Below are 7718 nucleotides of genomic sequence, written 5' to 3'. Positions count from 1 at the left end.
TGTCTAGTAATGCTAGAAAGTATGGCCCAAGGCAGTCCACATTGAACACTAGGTGCAGGCCAAGGAATGGGGGGATGTTGAGCTAAAATGCATTATCTCCCAAAACCTTGGTAATGGTGTAAGGACCATATCGGAGTGGTCTGAGTTTCCGATAGGCTTCAGTAAGGCGTTCCTTTTGCAAATGCAACCAAAGTTTGTCGCCCACTTGAAACTTGTGTGGCACCCGATGTTGATCATGTTGCTACTTGTACTTGGTATTTGATTTCTCCAAAATGTCATGGTCCTGATAGCGAATATGTTGGATGTGCTCAATGAAATTGTTTGCCTTATCTGTTTCAGACTTGACATGAGCCGAATCTGCGTTAGTAGCTGCAAATGGAATGGCCACATCAATGGGACATAGTGGCTGGAATCCCAAGCCCACCTGAAAAGGGTTGTGGCCAGTCAAGCTGTGGAGAGCCTGATTGTAGCTGTGTTGAACATAGGGGAGACTCTCATCCCATGTGCGTGGATGCTTTGAGTTGTACATGCGCAGAATGTGTATGATCATCCTATTGACAACCTCTGTCTGGCCATCAGTTTGAGGATGGAAGGTTGTGGACTTAGTGAGTTTGGTGTCGAGCATCGACCAGAGACTGGACCAAAATGTACTAAGGAACCTACTATCCCGATCTGAGATGATAGACTGTGGGATCCCAAAGTGTACCCACACTCGTTCAAAGAAGAGTTTAGCAGTGGCTTCTGTTGTGATATTCTTCTTGCAGGTAGTCATAATGTCCATCTTTGAGAACCTGTCAACGACCACAAAAACACAGTCATTTCCATGCTTAGTGGAAGGAAGGCCTGACATGTAATCCATGGAGATGGATTCCCAAGGTCGACTAGGGGTAGGCAGCGGGGTATAGAGGCCTTGCTTCTTGATGATCGGTTTGGCAATGACATAGGCATTGCATGATCTGATGTACTTCCCGACATCCTGTCGAAGATTTAGCAAATAGAAATACTTCTGCAGTACTGCCACTGTTTTCTTGACCCCGAAATGTCCAGTAGCATGACTGTAGTGTGCTTCCCAAATTATCTTGGCACGCTCGCTTGAAGGAACACAAAGGTGACGCAGGTGGCATAACAGGGCATCCCAGAGGTAAAAATCCGGAACATGCTAACCCTCAAAGAGTGTCTGGTATGTGTGATTGAATTCTGGGTCACTTTTGTAGAGAAGTGGCCAATCAGAAGTCTCGTGCCCACAAGAGTTGAGCGCAGTGGGTAACACCATGATCGGTGGTCAACTGGGGCAATCTACAACATTATTGGTGCTACCCTTCTTATACTTGATATTAAAATGGAACTGTTGCAGGTATGTGGAGCACTTCTGATGGTGATCATTTCGCAATTTCCCTTGGGTCTGTATGAAATGCAAGGGTCAGTGGTCTGTGTGGATGACCGTTTCCTTCCCCAAAATGTAATGCTTCCATTGTCGGCAGGCCTGCACAATGGAATACATCTCTTTGTCATAAGTGGGATACTTCTCGACTGTGTCTGAAAGTGTCTCACTGTGATATGCCACTGGATGCCCATGTTGAGTAAGGACTGACCCCATAGCATAGTCAGAGGCATATGTCTCAACCTCAAATGGTTGTTGCAAGTCTGGTAATGCGAGCACTGGTGTCATGCAGAGGCAATCTTTCAACTCTGTGAATGCCTTCTGTTGAGATTCAGACCAAAATAATTTTGCTTTTGCTCCTTCCTTGGTGACTTGACTCAAGGGCCAAGTGATATGAGAAAATCCCAACACGAACCTGTGGTAGAAGTTGGCAAGACCTAGAAAGATGCGGAGCTCTATCAGAGTGGTTGGAGATGACCAATATCGAATGACTTGGATCTTGGCTAGATCCACATGCACCCCCTATTCATCAATAATATATCCCAGATATTGAACCTGGGTCATGCCAAAAGTGCATTTCTCCAAATTGGCACATAACTTGTGTTTCCGTAGTGTTTAGAGAACCTGTTGGATGTGGTAGAGGTGCTCTTCCCAACTCTGGCTGAAGATTAGGATGTCATCCAAGTATACCACTACAAATGAGCTGGTGAATGGCCACAAGATGTCATCCATTAGCCTCATGAAGGTTGCAGGAGCATTCGTCAATCCGAAAGGCATAACCAACCATTTGAAAAGGCCCTCCTTAGCTTTGAAGGCAGTCTTCCACACATCAGAGGGTTCAATTAGTACCTGGTGATATCTTGATTTCAAATCGATCTTGCTGAATATTTTTGCCTCCTTCAGTTGGTCCAAGAGGTCATCAATCCGTGGGATCAGGTACCTATTACAGACAGTGATCTTGTTCAACGCCTGATAGTCAATATAGAGTCTCCAAGTCCCATCCTTCTTCCGTACCAATGTGATCGGGCTCCCACAGGGTGATGAACTGAGACGGATGTGACCTTTCTATAGTAGCTCCTGAATCTGCCTCTTGATTTCATCATTCTCCAGAATGGAGTGCTGATATATTGGTCCATTAGGCAGCGGTGCACCTGGGGTCAGGTCAATGGAGTGCTTGACCTGACAGTGTAGAGGAACCCTTGTGAGGGAGGTGAAGATTTCCTCGTACTCCTCCGTGACCTTGTCCATCTGTATTTGTCATGCGGAGGGGCCCTGTCTGGAGGTCATGGCCACCGTCTTCTTCTTTCCTTGAGGGCGTATCATCAGGAAATTTTTTTTCCCTATTTTGGAAACGAGCTTACTACATTGTTTTGCAGTAATCAAAGAGATGGCGGTAGGTGGTGCTACCTCATTTATCCTATCCAACTTATTTCCCAAAGTAACAATAATAGCACGGGGTCTTGATTCATACACAGCATGTCGCTTCCACAAGTATGGTTGTCCTAATAATACATCACAAACTTCAAGGGGAGAAATGTCACACAATACCTCATCCGTGAAGGGCTTGATGTTGTATGGAAGGTGACATTGTTGGCTCACGCGAAGATCCCGTCCTTGGTGAAGCCACCCGATGGTGTATGGTTGTGGATGCGCTGTGGTTGGTAAGCCTAGCCGCTTCACAACCTGTGCTGAAATGAGGTTCTTTTGGCTCTCGCTATCAACAATGAACTGTAACGGCGAGCCCTTTACCAACATCTGGGAGTGGAAGAGACGCTCCTCCTCCTCTGCATCTTCGAGTTCCTCCTTCTGGATCTTCGTGGTGGCAACGGTGGCATTGGGCTCCGCATTGATAATCTGCTTCCCTTTGTCATTCCCCTTGTCGGGTTCTAACTCGGAGTCAGAAAATGCATCTGATTTTGAAACCTTTAGCTCAGCCACCAGTGATTGCTTGGCCTGACACTCACTTGTGTTGTGAGTGGAGCTCTTATGGAACTCACACAACTTTCCTGTGTCATTTTTCGGCTTCACGACGATGTTCTTTGCTTGCAGATTTGGCGGGTTGTCTTGGGCTGCCCCACCTTGGCTTTTTCCTTTGTTCTACGGTTTGGGGGCACCTTTCCCTTGCTTCGAATTCGCAGATCCAAAGTCTCGCTTCTTTTGTTTAAACTTTTGCTCGACCTTGACAACATATCGGTATGTTGTGCCGAGCGAGGGGATGTTCAGGAATTCTATTTCTTCTTGGATGTACTTGTGCAGGCAACCGTAGTGTTTGAGTACTAAATGTTGCTCCGAATCCTTGATACCCAACTTTGTGCAAAGGGTATGGAAAATATTGGTAAACTCTAGCACGTTTTGGTCCCTTCCCTGGCACAACGTGGTCCACTTTATGTATTGATCCTCATAGCTTCCTATAGGGTAGTACTGCTCCTTGATGGCATCCTGGAATGAATCCCAAGTGGGTGCAGCTGAAAATAGTGAGCCTGTACTTTCATCCTTCTGCTCGCAGTAGGTTCCCCACATGTCCTTGACATGGGGGTTTGCTTTGAGAAGAGTGAGAATAATCTTTTCCCGACTAGAAAAATCATGAACAAAAAAATAATCCTCTAGCAGATTTAACCATTTATCGATGACATCTGCGTCTATCTGACCATTGAATATGGGGATTTCAAAATTAACTTGTACCTTAAATGGTGTGGCGTTTCCAGAGTAGCTGTTGGAAGCCGATGCATTGCCCTTGGGTAGCCGCTGAAGGATCTGAGCAAAGTTGTCCATCATTGCATTCCATTGTCGCTCGAGGGCTTCTTCGAGCAAGATTTTGATAGGATCTCCTACCCCCTCGTCTTTCTTTTCATTTTCCATGGGAGGCCGTCGGGATTTGCGAGGCTGGTCTTGCAAAGGTTCGACCAGTTCAAGCCCTTACTCCTTATATCCCGACCTCGTTGGGGACATGCAAAGAAAAACAGAGAAAAAGCAGACCGCTTTGATACCACTAATCCAGATTTAAATAGGAACGCAACAAATTACAGAGATAACCATAAACACAGAGATGCAGTGGAAATAATACTTCATTTGATTAATGTAAAATATTGAAATATGCTTACAAACAATAATGGAAATAAACCAGCTAGGGTGATGGTAGCTTATCTCTGATAAGAGATGTGGCGGTTGCATGCTTCTCAACTGTGTTACAATGAGGCTCGAAGGCCTATTTATTGTTGAGAAACAATGGAAAACCATAAACATCCATAAACCTAACCCTAGAAGATGAAACGCCAAACTGTGGGCCTCGTTTGGGTAAATTGGTACATTAACTTCCCGGGGTCGTAACTTTGGTGATCTCCGTTTGACGCGCATAGTATCTCGTTAGAAAAATCTGTACAAGAACTATCCCAAAAAATGTCGTTTAGGGCCTCAAAACGGCTCAAGAAGCTCAGGACCCGAAAAACTGCTAAGAATAGTAAACTGTGCTACAATTAAGGAAACTGAAAAGCTAAAAGAAATAATGGTGGGGGTCCAAGTGGACTTGGCAGGTGGCCAGCAATATCCACCTAGATCACTGTCTTTGTTGTACATTGGGCGGTGCTTTTTCTCTCCAAGACATTACTTCGTTATCCTTCGCCTGCAGTGCTGGATCTTTCGGAAATGCAGTACCAGTCTCAAGGAAAAAACCCCTCACCAGTTTGCTATTTTTCTATTTTTCTTCATGGCTAAACATATTTATCAAAGTATTATTTTGATTTGCAGGGAGTCCACCACCTTCAGGCCCTTCTTACACTGAGGGTTGTGGATGAAGGTATATTACACAAATTCAACGGGATGAAGGCATGAAGGAGCATGAATGAGATGAGAATCGACCAAAGACAAAGAACTGGCAGTGGAGAATTTTCTTGCTCAGATGGGCCTTGGGCACCAACAATTTGGGGAATTATCCTCTTAGGCGAACATTAATAATGATATCCCTGTCATGGTTGCATGTTTGCAGGTTGTTGTCTCATTTGAAGTAGTTATGCTATGCCTAGACCCAACGAGTTGTGGGGTGTGACAAATCCTATTTTTATATATGTAAGCATTCAAACACCTTTTATGGAAGTGTAAATATTTTCTATATTTACAATTTCTTTTGTCTTCAATAACCATGTCGCAATAGACTTTACATCATTCCACTTACTTCATTCATTCCAATAAGGATCCACTTCCTTCATTCCATCACTTTACATCGTCAAATAGAAACTCTTCTTAGGATGGTCATTAGAGACAAGCAAGTAGACAACTACAAGCTCTTTGCAGGTCAGGAGGATATAAAGTGACTTCTGAGAGACATTAGATACAACTTGGATGATATAGTTGTTCGGTTGTCTCGCATAGAATGCTATGTTATCTTTGACTTAGACACTAAGTCGAACAAGTAGCAGGAAGGCCTTGTTGTAATTAATGTTCCGGCTCAAGCCAACTCTACAACAACATCGCCAGTCATAATCCTGGACTAAAAAGTCTACCAAGAAATTGGCATATTAAGGAAAAACTAGGGTTGGTTACTCTCAGGATGTAGTCAATTTTTGTTCTTTGACATGGATATTTTCACAGTGTATTATTTGACGTTGATAATATAATTTGATGTTGATAACTTCTAGAAAATTGTGTATTCTATTTGTTGATGTGCATGCATATCAACAAATAGAATACACAATTTTCCATAAATTATCAACAAAAAATTTGTGTTTCAAAAGGTACCATGTATCCTCCATAGTGGACAATGATATTAAGTACATTACAAAGTAGTATCAAAACACAAAGTTTAGTATGATTGAGGAATTTGGAATACCTTGCTGCCCAACTAGTGTTACCGAGGTGATTGGGTATGCTTATAAGTTTTGCTCATAAAAATTGTAATAGAAACCCAGAGATATAGATATAATCATTTTAGTTTAACAACACCATTGAAAAGTAATTTAATAAATTCTCATTTAAAAAAAATAAAAAAACCCTTTCTTAAAAATAAATGAGATTAAATTAAGAAATAATGATTTTTTTTTATGAAAAATACATCTTATATTATATAAAAACTAGATAAATAAACAATAACAAACAACATGTATGTAAAATTGAAAATAAAAATCCCAAATCAATTAAAATTCAAAAAATATAAATAATGAAGAAGCATTGTGTAACTAATAGAGGTTAAGATTTAAAAATATAAACACGGAGAAACATATATGAAGATTAAAACGGATTGTTATTCTCTTAAAAACATCTCAACTAATATCAACATAAGTTTTATGTTAAAACGTGGAAAAAAAAAATGATATAATGACAAGTATTCTGTAAACGAAAAAGTAGTAACGTGGGGAAGATGATGCCAGCATAGCTGAAAGGTAAGGTCGCTCTTTGCATAAAGCTGATGGGCGGCCACGTTTCTGGGATTCTACGTGCTTTGACTTATACAATACTTTGGTCACAATGTTTCCTTAATGATCTATGAGGAAGTGTGATAGGCTCTGAGGAAAGGTTGCAATCTATTTGGGAAGAATCTACAGTTCAAAAGGCTTTTTTTTCGGCGAATAAATTGTTTGTTTTAAAGTCTGTACTAAGCTTTTCATGGTTGGATTATTTAGGTTTCCCAAAAGAGGAGTGGATGGTTGATCCCCGAACAAAGAGTATCCAATTCAAAGTTTGGTCAGAAATTTTTTATTTTAAACAGTGACTCTTGTAATTTAGGTTTCCAGGGTGTAACAGGTTGTGCACAGAATTTTATACCGCTCCACGCGGACAAATAAAAGAGTAAGACTGTATGGTAATTTTGGTTTCCACCCAGGTAACAGGTTGTGCACAAAATTTCCCGACCAAAGGAAGACTAATAAATCCATGGGGATGATGATGGGGGCATTCCGAGAATTGAACTCGGGACCTCTCGCACCCTAAGCGAGAATCATACCACTAGACCAAATGCCCACATTTTGGAAGCAGATTCTGTCACCAATTTGGAATTTTGATAACGAGCAAGAACGACGCAAAATAAACGGTTCCATAGAAAGAAAATGCTATCCATAACATAACAATACACAGTATACAAGAAGATTTCCTCTACATGAAATATTCATGTTAAAAGATACTCGTCATCGTCACTGGTGGAATTGAGAAATATGAGATCAGTTCCTGGAACTGGAACTGTGCGAATTGTGCAATATGATCAGTAAAAATAATATGGAAAAACCTTATGCCAACTGAAATGCGCTCTTGAGAGTGAGATTTGAACCCACGCCCTGTCGACAAGAACCTTAATCGGCGCATTAGATCAACTCAGCCATCTCAAATATTCTCATAGAAAATCATAATAAGT

The 7718-nt window shown here is 41.6% G+C and overlaps 1 non-coding gene across 1 annotated transcript; it reads right to left on the bottom strand.

Moving 5' to 3' along the window:
- Positions 1-7258: 7258 nt before the first annotated feature.
- On the bottom strand, positions 7259-7330 carry TRNAP-AGG (transfer RNA proline (anticodon AGG)). Its single transcript has one exon. It is a non-coding gene; the product is annotated as a tRNA-Pro (tRNA).
- Between the last annotated feature and the right edge of the window lie 388 nt (positions 7331-7718).

This window comes from Pinus tabuliformis, chromosome 6, assembly GCF_031772625.1.
Source record: "Pinus tabuliformis cultivar Carrire ecotype Pingquan chromosome 6, CPIR1, whole genome shotgun sequence".
In the NCBI taxonomy this organism is placed as follows: Eukaryota; Viridiplantae; Streptophyta; class Pinopsida; order Pinales; family Pinaceae; genus Pinus; species Pinus tabuliformis.
This window is presented reverse-complemented; position numbering and strand designations above follow the sequence as displayed.